The sequence below is a fragment of the Thermobia domestica genome, chromosome 2, assembly GCF_964235325.1.
Source record: "Thermobia domestica chromosome 2, izTheDome1.hap1.1, whole genome shotgun sequence".
Taxonomy (NCBI): domain Eukaryota; kingdom Metazoa; phylum Arthropoda; class Insecta; order Zygentoma; family Lepismatidae; genus Thermobia; species Thermobia domestica.
The window spans coordinates 284,248,695-284,260,832 of NC_137455.1; the positions used below are offsets into that span (position 1 = coordinate 284,248,695).

Genomic DNA, 12,138 nt, shown 5'->3' on the forward strand with positions numbered 1-12,138 from the left:
GTGCTGGTAGTTCAGGGTATGTAACATAACGTGTCTTGTGTATATGACCAGTCCCTCTTTCTACTTCAGAGTGCTTTTGCGCTCCACTGGGGATTCCGCAAATAGTACCAGTTAGAATTCCTCTTCGAACATAGTACCTATCCTTGCCATCGTATGTCTTGGTTAGTCTTCTTGTTTCTAGTACCAATTTTTTGTTAAGGATTCCCCATCTTCCATTTGAAAGGTACACGGAAAAAAGGGGCTCATTGCAATTTTTGCGAAAATCGATATCGACACCATCTATTCGTGCTAGTTTGTACTTCTAAATCCACTACGAATGTGAAAAAGGTGACTGGTTGCAGAGAAACTTACACAAGAGAAACAGCTATACAAGGAAAGAAGGCGAACATCAACATCTTAAATTGCTTCTTCTGACAAAAATGTTAAATGTCGATTAGCCCCTTCTTTCCGTGTAACCTTCATTTGGGATTGACGTTGCGTGGCAACTTCTCCGCTCTCATTTATTCGTTATTACATTTACTCATTTGTGCGTTATTAGTACGACTTCCTGTGTAATCTCTTTTCCCGTTCACATTCTGAGATATTCGTTGTTATATCATCACTTTCAACGGTTTCTCAAAGATTCTTAGGCCAAAAAGTATCCGGTTTCGATCTATATTCATTAGATTTTCTTTTACTTAATTTCATGTCTTCCACGTTTCATTTACTTAATTTGACCTCTTACAGTATATCGGTGTATTATTATAGTATCCTGTATAATAATAAAACTGAACGCGATTGGAAAATGATGGTAAATTTAATGAAACACAATATATAACAAAGAAGCAAAAAGAGATCTTTGACGTAATCCACAATGTAAGAAGATAGGATATGTGAATATTACATTAACACAGACAAAATAGTAAATAAAGATAAAAATGAATGTAAGAAAAATTATTAAACCTGAATTCATTGTTAGTTTAAAAAAGTAAAGCTCAAAGCATATTTACAAACCAAAGAGAACAATACATAATTGATTCGATGTATTGTAATGACCGGTTATGTTATTTGTTAGAAGAGAAAGTTCGTTGAAAATGCTGGAAGTACGTCGAAAGGTGACTAGAAGATACAGCATCAGGTGTTTCTAATTTAGAAACATTAAGTTCTTTTAAACATGTTCTGTCACCAGAGTGTTGGATGTGTACGGGTATGAAAATGTAAAGACTAAGGATAAAAAATGTAGTAAAAAGTAAAGAAATTCCTTTGACCTGTTGGAGAGTGCTTTGAATGATCGCTTAATATATTTTGTTCACGTGTGATACTGGAAGCTATATATGGAATCGTATGATATATTTTCAGGTAGGTAGAACATGTGCAATGTTGTTTGTATACATATGGCACAGGATTAAATACAGTTTGGTTTCACTGATGTTAATTACAAATAATTAGGAAAAAATATATTTCGAAATAGGAACAGAAGGATTTCGTTTTTCCTGGTAGGTGTGTAGAGATTGATTATTGATGACTAGAGGATAGTGTTCTATAAATTATTCTCCTGTTCACCGCAGGAAGCTTTAAAGACTTGCTATTATTTAAGTCTATAATGGTGGCTAAGAGGTGAAGCCTAAAGTTTGCAGGTCTTGAAGTACGAAGTAAAGAAATTAAATTATGAGTTACATAATAAAATTCTTGGTTGTACTACTGTGAATACAAATTATCTGAGTTGATAGTCTCAAAAACGTGACGAGGTCATTCACTACAAACTATCGATAGGGAAAGGAAGCTCGAACACCGAAACTTTGATATATTATGTTTGATGTACTTTGAACTAGCACTTTGTATTGGTAACTCTACCGATGGTGTTGTAGAGTTGCTTTTTCTGTAGGTCAGGTAAATAGTGTAATTCATCGTTAGTATATGCTTCATAGTCATTCCAATGCATATCATCAAAGCGTACTGTCGATCAAAGTTCTATTAAAGACTTGTTTTTCATTAGGTTATGATCGATGCACATCGAATACAAAATATGAGTAGTACTGTGAAACTATTTTAACGTAAGAATAAGTTCGGTTTTCATATCACGTAAATTTAAGCAGTTGAAATGCTGCTGAAGCCGTATTGACGGAATTTTGGAAAGTCTTCATCCCGTGAACAGGACGATAATCGACGTTAAGATCAGCCATTATACCAGGCATACAAGTTACTGCATTTTTACTGAAATAAGATAAATGAACTAGAAGAAGAAACAAGAAAGAAACTATATATTTGTCCCGCTATAATGTTAAACATAGCAAGTGTACATAATTATCTTTTCACTACTTGCCAATAGATAATAGGACACTCATGACAAAAGAAGTTACTTGACTTGTCGGGACATCATGTGATTTAAGCTGAATTTGACGTGTTTTTGTATGTACGTTTACAGTAAGCGTGGAATGCCACCTCGGTGAGTTGCTTAGGACAGTAGCTGCTGAGTTAAACAGGTGTAAATCAACTATTGAATTTGCCATGCGTGGTAGAAAATGGAAGAATATTCCAAGAATTACGAATGTTCTGGATGGCTAAAAACCTTGACAAACTTAAATTACAAATATCTGAAATATGAATTTGTCAAAAACAAGGCGTAGTTGAATGACTATCATATGCAAGATACGCTTTGTGACCTCGCTATAAATATTTAAATACATATTCAGATGGTATATTAATTTTTTTTAAATTATTGGGCAGTATTCAGAGAGTATTCGTTAATCGAGGGTTAGTCGCAGTTTGTTTAGAGACATACTAGATCTTTACTAAAGAAGGTGCACTGTGTGGTATTCAGAGTCTACTTTGAGTACAACTAAAAAGTTGATTTGGGTATGATTAACTTATATAACCCCAATGCATCAGGTGAGAAAAATAAATGTGGCAACTACGGAAAAGTAGATGAGCGCATGCAAGGCCTGTAAAAATGAAAATACATGAAATACGAAATACGAAATGTTGTGTCGCACGCTAAACCGTGGGTAAAAGATTAGCGTCTGCACTAGATTAATCAGTCAGATGTGATTAACTTCGTCAAATATAACTTCTTAATCAGAGACTGAATACAATTATGATAACCATCCTCTAGTCAAACCCGTAGTATGGCGTTAATCAGACGTCAAAACGACTCTGCATAAGGCCCATTATGTTTAATTATAAGGTAGCTCTCTAGGCCTGGATCATGTTTATCCAGATATATTAGAGTATCATCCTGAAAGTAAGGAATTTCTAATCATATTCTTTTTTCAGGTAGCTAGTTCTTTAGTTATTTTCTACATGTTAGTCTTTTACCTTTTAGGAGCCTGGCGAGAGACTAGTTAATTGGAATCCATTGTATTCTACCTCCCTACTCAGTAATTTTCCATCCAAGTTGGTTGACGCTGAAAGCTTTTCAAGGAACTTTTCGTAGTTTTTTATGCAAGTCAAAACATATAAAAAGACAGCCTGCTCTTTTGTTCGTTGCTGTGCGTTTACAGGAATCCTATAGTTAGGGTCTCGGCCAGACATATCAGCACTGGAAGTGAAAATTTCTGTAGAAATTGCCCCTTTTTAGTTAGTTCTGTATGTAATCGGATGAGTGGGTCCGTTGCATTACAGAATTCCCCTGAAGCGAATGGACTTTGGCCGTTCAAGTTAGGAAGTTTTAAGATTGTACTTACTTACTAATCCTACGCCCGAGCGAAGGCCACTTGGATTAATTTACGATGTTTAGAATGATAGTATATAGGCTGTCTATGGGATCTATGTCGAGGGTGAGTGACTTTGAATAGACTTAGAGTTTTGGTTCTCATCTAGTGGTGGAGGAGTCCTCGTTAGGATCCAATTGTGCTTGGGTTCGATTCCCTTCAATAGAGTTTTCAGCATATATAGATGCTGTTAATGTTTAGAGTTTCTCACTGCTACATTCATGTAGGAAAGTGTCAGAGTGAGTTTTTATCGAATTCCTCATTCCTTAAATACAAAAAACTTTAAGTCTGGGCCAGGAGTGAAGGCCAACGAACCCAACCCAAAGACCAACCTACCCAAAAATGTAAGTAGATTCCTTTATGGTATACTTATCTCGGAGTCTTCAAACCAGGAGTAGGCCAAACTGTGACCTGTGAGTCAAGGTCCAGACTTTAAAATGTAAGGAATACGGGCCAGAGTTGAGTGTTTACTGTAACCCGTATTGCCGCAGGTCCCTGATTGATTAGAGAATGTTGAATATTTAAGGAAATAGGATTTAAAGAGAGGTAGCTTGTTCCTTCCTTTTCTTCATGAATTATTGCGGAGGGCGAGTAGGAAAGTTTGAGCACATTTAGGAACGAAGTGGCGTCCTATGATTTTTAGCCAATCAACCACCTCCAAAAATTTAGAAATAAATGTTTAATCTCCTATTTAATTCCTCATCTTTCATTTAATTTTCTTTGATTTGAACTTACCTAGACAAGTTAAGAGTATTATTTTATTTGGACGTATTTACGAATTAAGGATGATTGTGTTTAGCAATTTCTATAATTTCATTTTTATTGGAAGTTAAAAGAGGGATTATGTTTCATAAGAGAAATTATCATCTGATAAGGTGTAAGAGAATATAAAGAAATAGAAATATCGAATTTAATTTAAATTAATTTTAAGTATAGCTTTCATAGTGAGGGCAGTCCACTTGCTATCTCAACATAATGTCATATGTCATATTGTTAATTTACTATGAAGTGAACAGCGTTCAATGCTTCAGCTGACCTATATAGAGATCCGGCTTCAATTTATAGTTCACCTTTTGTATAAATTGCATCGGCAAGTAGAATATTGGAGGATGTTGGCAACATGCAGTGCCCATCTGTCTGCAATTTGACGAAAAAAATCCCGGTGCGTTTCGAACAATATGCTTACTAACTTAGCTGAGAGTATACCTCAGAGGAATACAAGGAAGTGGCCCCACCACATTTCGACCGAACAAAGACCCCAGGCAAATAGGTATATCGTAAATAATGCAATGTGTAAATCAGAAATCCAGAATATTTGGTGGTGCGTATACTCTGTGTGATATGGATGAAGAATTTCAATAGGAATACCTTCATTAGTTTTTAGTGCATGCAGAAAAGGGCCTTGCTTAAGTAGGGTGAGGTTTACATTTTTAATTTAGGAATTAGAATCATTTCGTTTAAAACGAATAAAATTATTTCTTCTTCTCTAAGTTTTCATCTGTTAATGAGTTGTTAGTGAACAAATATTTAATAAAATGAACAAAACCCCATATGTGAGATATTTTCGCTTTTCACTTTACTCTTGAAAAATATCCAGTAGATGATGGAGACTTACATACTTTCGCATAATTTTTGTCTATTTTATCTAATCTCAGTCTTTGTAAAAGTATTGCAGCGACACAAGAAGCAATTAATTCATAACGTACACATTATTATTTATTTACATGTATCATCGATCAGTCAATAGAATTTGTCCCTCTTATGTTTCTTTTATAGCCGATCTTGGTTCGTGTTGAGTTTTCTGTGTGTTTTTTTCTAGTGCTTAGCAAGATGCACCAGACTTTGTAAGAATAAAAGGAATGAAATGCAGAAAGAAAGAATAAGATGACAAAAAATAATTCTATAATTAAAGTAGTGTGTGCAAACAGTAAAGATAAAGGTAAACAAAGGCAAATGTATGTGCATTTAATGAGTGGCCGTAAAAGAGAAACTAAAGAGAAGAACAATCTCAAACTATTTTTGTTTGTTAATCTACACTTTGAATCTTTTTACAATGCAACATTATCTACAGAAACTTGTACAGTTAGTTAGTTCTGTATTTAGAAAATACTATTACAATAGATACTAAGGCGATTTTACGGAAACTTTTCAATCGATACGAGTCAATACAATATCACTTTCTCGTATTACAGATTTGAAAGTTCACATTTCTGGTATGAGGAAGCAGTTGAAATCGTACAACAAAATTTGAAAGGTTTGGAATGATAATTATAATTCACATCTAAGGTTCCTTGATCTATCATATTGAGCAATTGATTGTGCGTGATTGGACTCTGTAAGATATTGTATTAATATTGCTGGAGAATGAATAATAAAGATCTAATAATTTTCAGTGAAATATCATAGCTTTACTGATTCTAGACGTTTAGAAAGTAACTTTACAACTGTTTACGTCTTCCCTATAGATAGTATTTTATTTTAAACGATAGTTTAATTTCTCAAAAGAAACGATAAACTCTAATCAACTAACCTAACAATCACACAACGATGTTACGTTAGGATACAATGATGCCACTAATATTAATATACCATAATTACAAAGACTACATAAGTAATTCCTGTGGCGTGGTTTATAGATTATTCATATCACAGCTAAACTTCATAGTACATCTTTTGTGTTAAAGGCGTCACTAGTGTTATTGAATATTTGAATTTGAGCTGCCTATGATGTTTGATTTTCATTTGTAGAATGAGTTGACTATGCATCTTGGTTGTCGAGAAGAGATTTACTATGGTGGAATGTCGCCCGGTTGTCATGTTAACAAAATGCAATAAGAGGAACAGCTGTCCAGTTCGGCGAATAATTATTAATTAGCATAATTACTGTTCTTGTTTTTGTTGTAATACGAAAGGACTGAGTTGGGTTCTGTTCATAGTTTAATGTTTATTCTGGATAAATACTAAATGCATACTAGATTCAGCGTTCAGAATTCTTCGTGTTTCGGTTATATATGTCGATTAAAAGAATTAAAAATTCTTAACAATGACTATATATATAAGTTAAGAGAAATTAAAAATTTTATTAACAATGAGTATATGTCTGTTAAAGAATTTAAAATTGTTATAACAATGACTATATATGATATGTATATATCCATTTTCACTTATTTTAGATAGTGTCTGAAGAAGGATTAGATATCCGAAACTGTCACATTAAAAGTTTTTTATATTAAAACGTTGCTTTGCTCAGCATTTGTATTTTAGTGTAAATGCATATGCTTACAATTAGTATTTCGCTTGTCATTAAGTAGACCCTATTTACCAACGCTTATAAGTAATGTCGCCTAAAGGTAATTTTCATAGTTTTCTTTTACTTTAATGTCCCACGATTATTCTCTAAGGCCAAGGGAGACAGTGATGATGAAAATGAACGAAACAGTGGAATGAATAAATTGGAAGGAAATGGAAGAACCCGAGAAAACTCACACAAATGATGTTTGTTCACCACAAACCACACTTGACACAAGGTGGGATTGAACCAGGGATCCACGCACTACAGGTGAGCGCTCTATCACTGGCCCGCAACGGCTCTAACTCTCCAATATTTCATGCACGAGATATGGTCTCCATTTCCGGTGACAGTATACATAATTTGTATTATTCTTGAAACTTCAATCAATCAATCAACCAAGTACATCTAAACGTAGTATCATTATGCATAATTATTTGTATGCTCGTCTATCAGAAAGTAAAAAAGTTTTTTTTTCTTCTTCTTCTTCTTATTATTATTAAATATTCGTGTTAGACTAAAAATATTTTGAGACGAGATATATGTTGATCGATTGATTTCATTGAATTGAACAAAATAATATGTGTTAATGTAAATCTAATGTTTAATTATCGAGAAAATCAAGAGAAACTCCTTTTGGAAACCTAAATGATAACCACGTCACCTAAAAAGACGAAATTGGTACTGAAGTATACCCTCATTAACCTTTCTATTATATTACTAACAAGACGAGAGTATACACAGTATATTTGAAGAGATATAGCTTAAAATTATGATTAAAGGTTGTCCCATAAAGAACGCCACTTTCGAAATGACCGCGATTTTTGTTCTACTAAGTTGACAACACTGAACGTTAAACGATGTTCTTCTATTATCTTTGTAGTTAGTAGACACGGAGCGCCGAATGACACATGATCGTGGTCTGTTTTCTGTACGGGTAGGAATGAAGCACTCCATGACGGAACAACGAGTTGTTATAGTGAAAACTTATTACACATGCGGTGAATGTTGTGCAGAGACTTTGCAAACCCCGTGGAACGCTTGGTCAACGTCATCGCGGTTGACTTATTTGGTGCATTACGTTGATCTAACATTCCACTTAGTTTGCGAACAGCCTCTGCACAACATTCACTGTATTTGTAAAAAGTTTGCAATACGACAACCTGTTGTTCCGTCATGGAGTGCTTCATTCCTACCCGTACAGAAAACAGACCACGATCATGTGCTATTCAGCGCTCCGTGTCTACTAACTACAAAGATAACAGAGGAAAATCGCTTAAGATTCAATGCTACCAACTTCCTGGAACAGAAATGGCGACCATTTCAAAAGCTGCGTTCTTTATGAGCAACCCTTTTAATTCTCAAATTTAATTTTTGTTCAACTATTATAAAATCGATAAAAACTAATGCTCATGTATCTGAAAAGTATAACGTTCGTTACCAATAATATTTAATAGTTTTTTATTCTGTTGGACCAGATTGTTTATTTATTTATCTATTACTATTTACTAGTACATTGTTCAGTAGGAGACATGTTTGTCTTCACTTAATGATGACTCGCATACACGTGCATGTAATATATCCGTTATGAGAGTGATATTAATGAATTTCATTACAATATTTTATGACTTGATAAACATTTTAAGGTATACCATAGCATGCTGGATGCAGTGTCTAATATTATATACTCTTCAAGAAAACCTAAAGATTTCTGAAGATCTTTCTTTTTTAGGTCCTGCAATTCAATTATTATTTGCTTGACCTTCTTTCTAAAGCACACAGTCGTTCGAAAAGATAAACTGATAAACAGATTTTTTTTCATGATGTTATTAAACAATTTTTTTCTTGGTTTTAGAAAGACTGATACACGCTCATAAAAGCAATATTTTATTGCATATTTTTTAAATTAATAGGATGCAATTATTAGTTGTCTTTGAAAGGCAAATTGCTTTATGGTTGTTGGAACTACCATCACATTTGTTCTACAAAACAAAGTAATTGGAATTCGATATGCAGAGTTTTCTACATGATTTATTTTTTGCCTTTGATCTCGTTGGGTTTCTCTGACATTTCCAGTATAGACGCAGAGATAGAAGGGAATCCAATTAAAGTATCACAGGAACCGTAAAAATAAATAATATTTGATTTTAAGATTGATTCAGTTGGTGAAATCTTTATGTTATGATCGAGTCCATAGAAACTGTATAACTCACAGAAACAACACACACACACACACACACACACACATATATATCTATATCTATATCTATATATATATATATATATATATATATATATATATACTTACTTCCTCATACTAGTTTGATGCAAACAGTTTAAATGAACATGGTTAAAGATATGCTTTGTTCCTCAGTGTTAGGAAGTGGATGATATACACTGTTAGGACGGGGATACAAAGGTTAATATATTATACACATACTTTGTATTCGGGATTAAGCAGGTATTAGCCTAGATTTGTGTTAGAATGAAGTAGGGTGTAGTTTCTGGGGAGTTATCAGCGAATTGGATTTTAAAGTCAAATTCATCAATGTGTATTGGAAATGTTATGAGATCCTATCAAGGGTTAATCAGTTGAGTGGGGACCTGGTTTATATTATATATTATTAGAGGAATAAAGATAATTGTGGTGGAGAATCGTGAGTTTGAGATTCATAGCTTACGAGTATATGTTGTCATAGTTACGACCTAATTACTTGCATAACCCTAACTTAAAAGTTCAACAACAGTATAGGCCTTTGAAGAATAAATAGTATTAATTCTACATTCTACTCTTTTTATACCTCAAACAAACCCCGTTTAGAAACTGATAACACTCAGTTTTAAACATTTTTTGATCACTAAGTTAGAAGAAAATCATTCAGCATGTGCACCACAGAATACTAAAATTTTTACACGAGAAAATAATTGTAGTAAACGTTGTTTAACGGAATAATATGTAAAAGAAACTTCGAGAAATTTTCCAGAAAAATATGCTCTTTTAACAATCTGGACGCTACAAAATGAAAAACCAAGAAATGGAAAATATTTGAATGAACATAAAATGGTAACATTAAATAAAAACACAATGGAATAAATATATTCTTACAGTAGGAATACTCCTTCCAGTTCTCTGTCTTTCGGTATGGTGCCCTATATTGAGGCGACATTGTCTCTTAGAACTGCCATACTTATTCTTTGTATGAGGAAGGTGCTTGCTCTGTCATCGCCAGATAACTGCGTGATCCATTTGACTATTTCTTGTATAAAGTTAATACCTTCTCTGCCCCATGCACCACTGGATTCAATAGCGATAGTTACAAAATAATATTTTCCCGCAAGATTACTGTATTTTCTCTTTTTTTCCGTTTATATGTAGAATATGTAGAATGTCTAGCAGTTAATATGTAGCAAAATGGTATTAAAATATATATTTAGAGGCACTGAGATTTGGTTCAATCTTATGACCAATAGCGAACGGAATTATAGTTAGCTGATGATATACTAATAGTATTAATAAAGTAGAATTATAGCAGAGGCCCATTACAGACAATTACCAGATAAGAAATGCACCAGGCAATTATTTGATGTAGTGAAAACAGTCAGTCAAAATCTCCATTTCAGAAACAGTTAACATGCTACTAAAGGACATTATAACTCAAAATCCTAACATAAGTTCAAGGAATATTACAAGGGCTCGAAGAACAACGTGCCTCGGAGTAGTGACTAAAATGAAAAATTAAATTTTAATCAGTATATCCAATTCCCTACATCCGAACCAGCAATGAAATGGTTAAATCACTATCTAGAGGTTTACGTATTTTCTGCATTCAATTGACATCAATAATATTATGCCAATCGATTTTCTATTTTCTTCTAACTTGTATTAACACTAGTCGAACCTGCAAAGTCTACACATGGCATCATTCTAATACGAGAATGACTCTCCTTATATGAACACTTCTTCGCCATATTCGTACATGTCTCGTCTCATTACAGACACAAATAAAGGATGGCCACGGTGGATACCTCTTTAAAAATACCAACTCTACATTCTCCCTTGTATCCATGTAAGCAAAAGTACTCTGACATCATCACTTGCGATAGAAGGTATGTGACAATGATTTACTCACAGGAAGTGTAGGTCGCATTGGAATCTGTACTAGATTTTTTGTGTTGACTAGATAATTAAAGTGCAAACTTTTGTAGCTAGGACTCAGATTTGCAGCATCAATGCAGTATCATCTCTGAAAAGATTCGAACTCTTAGTTCCTCGATTTCTTGTCTGAAACATTAAGATAAGCACCAGAATTTATATCAGTCACAATCCTCTTATTTTTGAAAATCGCCTCTGCAATCTATTTTTCGGAGTATTCATTTCCAGGGATGACATAGAGAAAAGTGAAAGAGAAAGATACAGCGTCCACAAGATCTATTTGATTCACTAAACAACTATACTCCATTTACAAGACTGGCGAGAGAGGGAAACGCTCTAGAGGTCTGAACCTTTACAAAAAAGTCCGAGAGAGACAAAAATATGATTGCCAATTACCAGATACCTATCTTGTCAACAACCTGCACAGCATAGTGGCCGTGCAGAATTACAAAATCTTAAGACATATCGTCCTTTAAAACAAACAGATAATGTTAATCTTACAAGCTCAGAACAATTCCTAAAACGTCAAATAGAGAAATAATGGAATGGTTTTTGAAAATGTAACCGGAAACTGATAAATCTACACAAAATTTGGAACCGGTCTACGAAAACAGTACGTCTGTAGAGGTTGTGGTGTTTAAGATCTCACTGCACAGTCAGCAACAAAATGTCTTTCCGTTTAATGAAATTTGTTTCTTAGATAACCAGGATAGAAGAACAATTTGAGTACAGTTTTCAGTATATTAAAAATAACGTAATTTTCTGTACGTTAGAGCCATACCACCGGTATTCTCAAAATAAATTTTACCAAATGAAATAACTTTTGTCCCTGATTGTACAAAGAATTCCCGCAAACATTTACAAAATAGTTGCTCTTAAACATAGATACATAGCATTTTAATATATAGATTGTTCCAGATGCAGCTGTAAGACCATTTTACGCTGGAAACTACAGTCACACCTCCAAAAATATGACAGGAAGTTGGCCAGTGCCAATATTGATAATT

At 33.8% G+C, this 12,138-nt stretch overlaps 1 protein-coding gene across 3 annotated transcripts in view; it reads right to left on the reverse strand.

Moving 5' to 3' along the window:
• The window catches only part of nAChRalpha4 (nicotinic acetylcholine receptor alpha4), a 903,209-nt gene that overhangs the window by 170,769 nt on the left and 720,302 nt on the right, over positions 1–12,138 (reverse strand). The window lies entirely within an intron of this gene.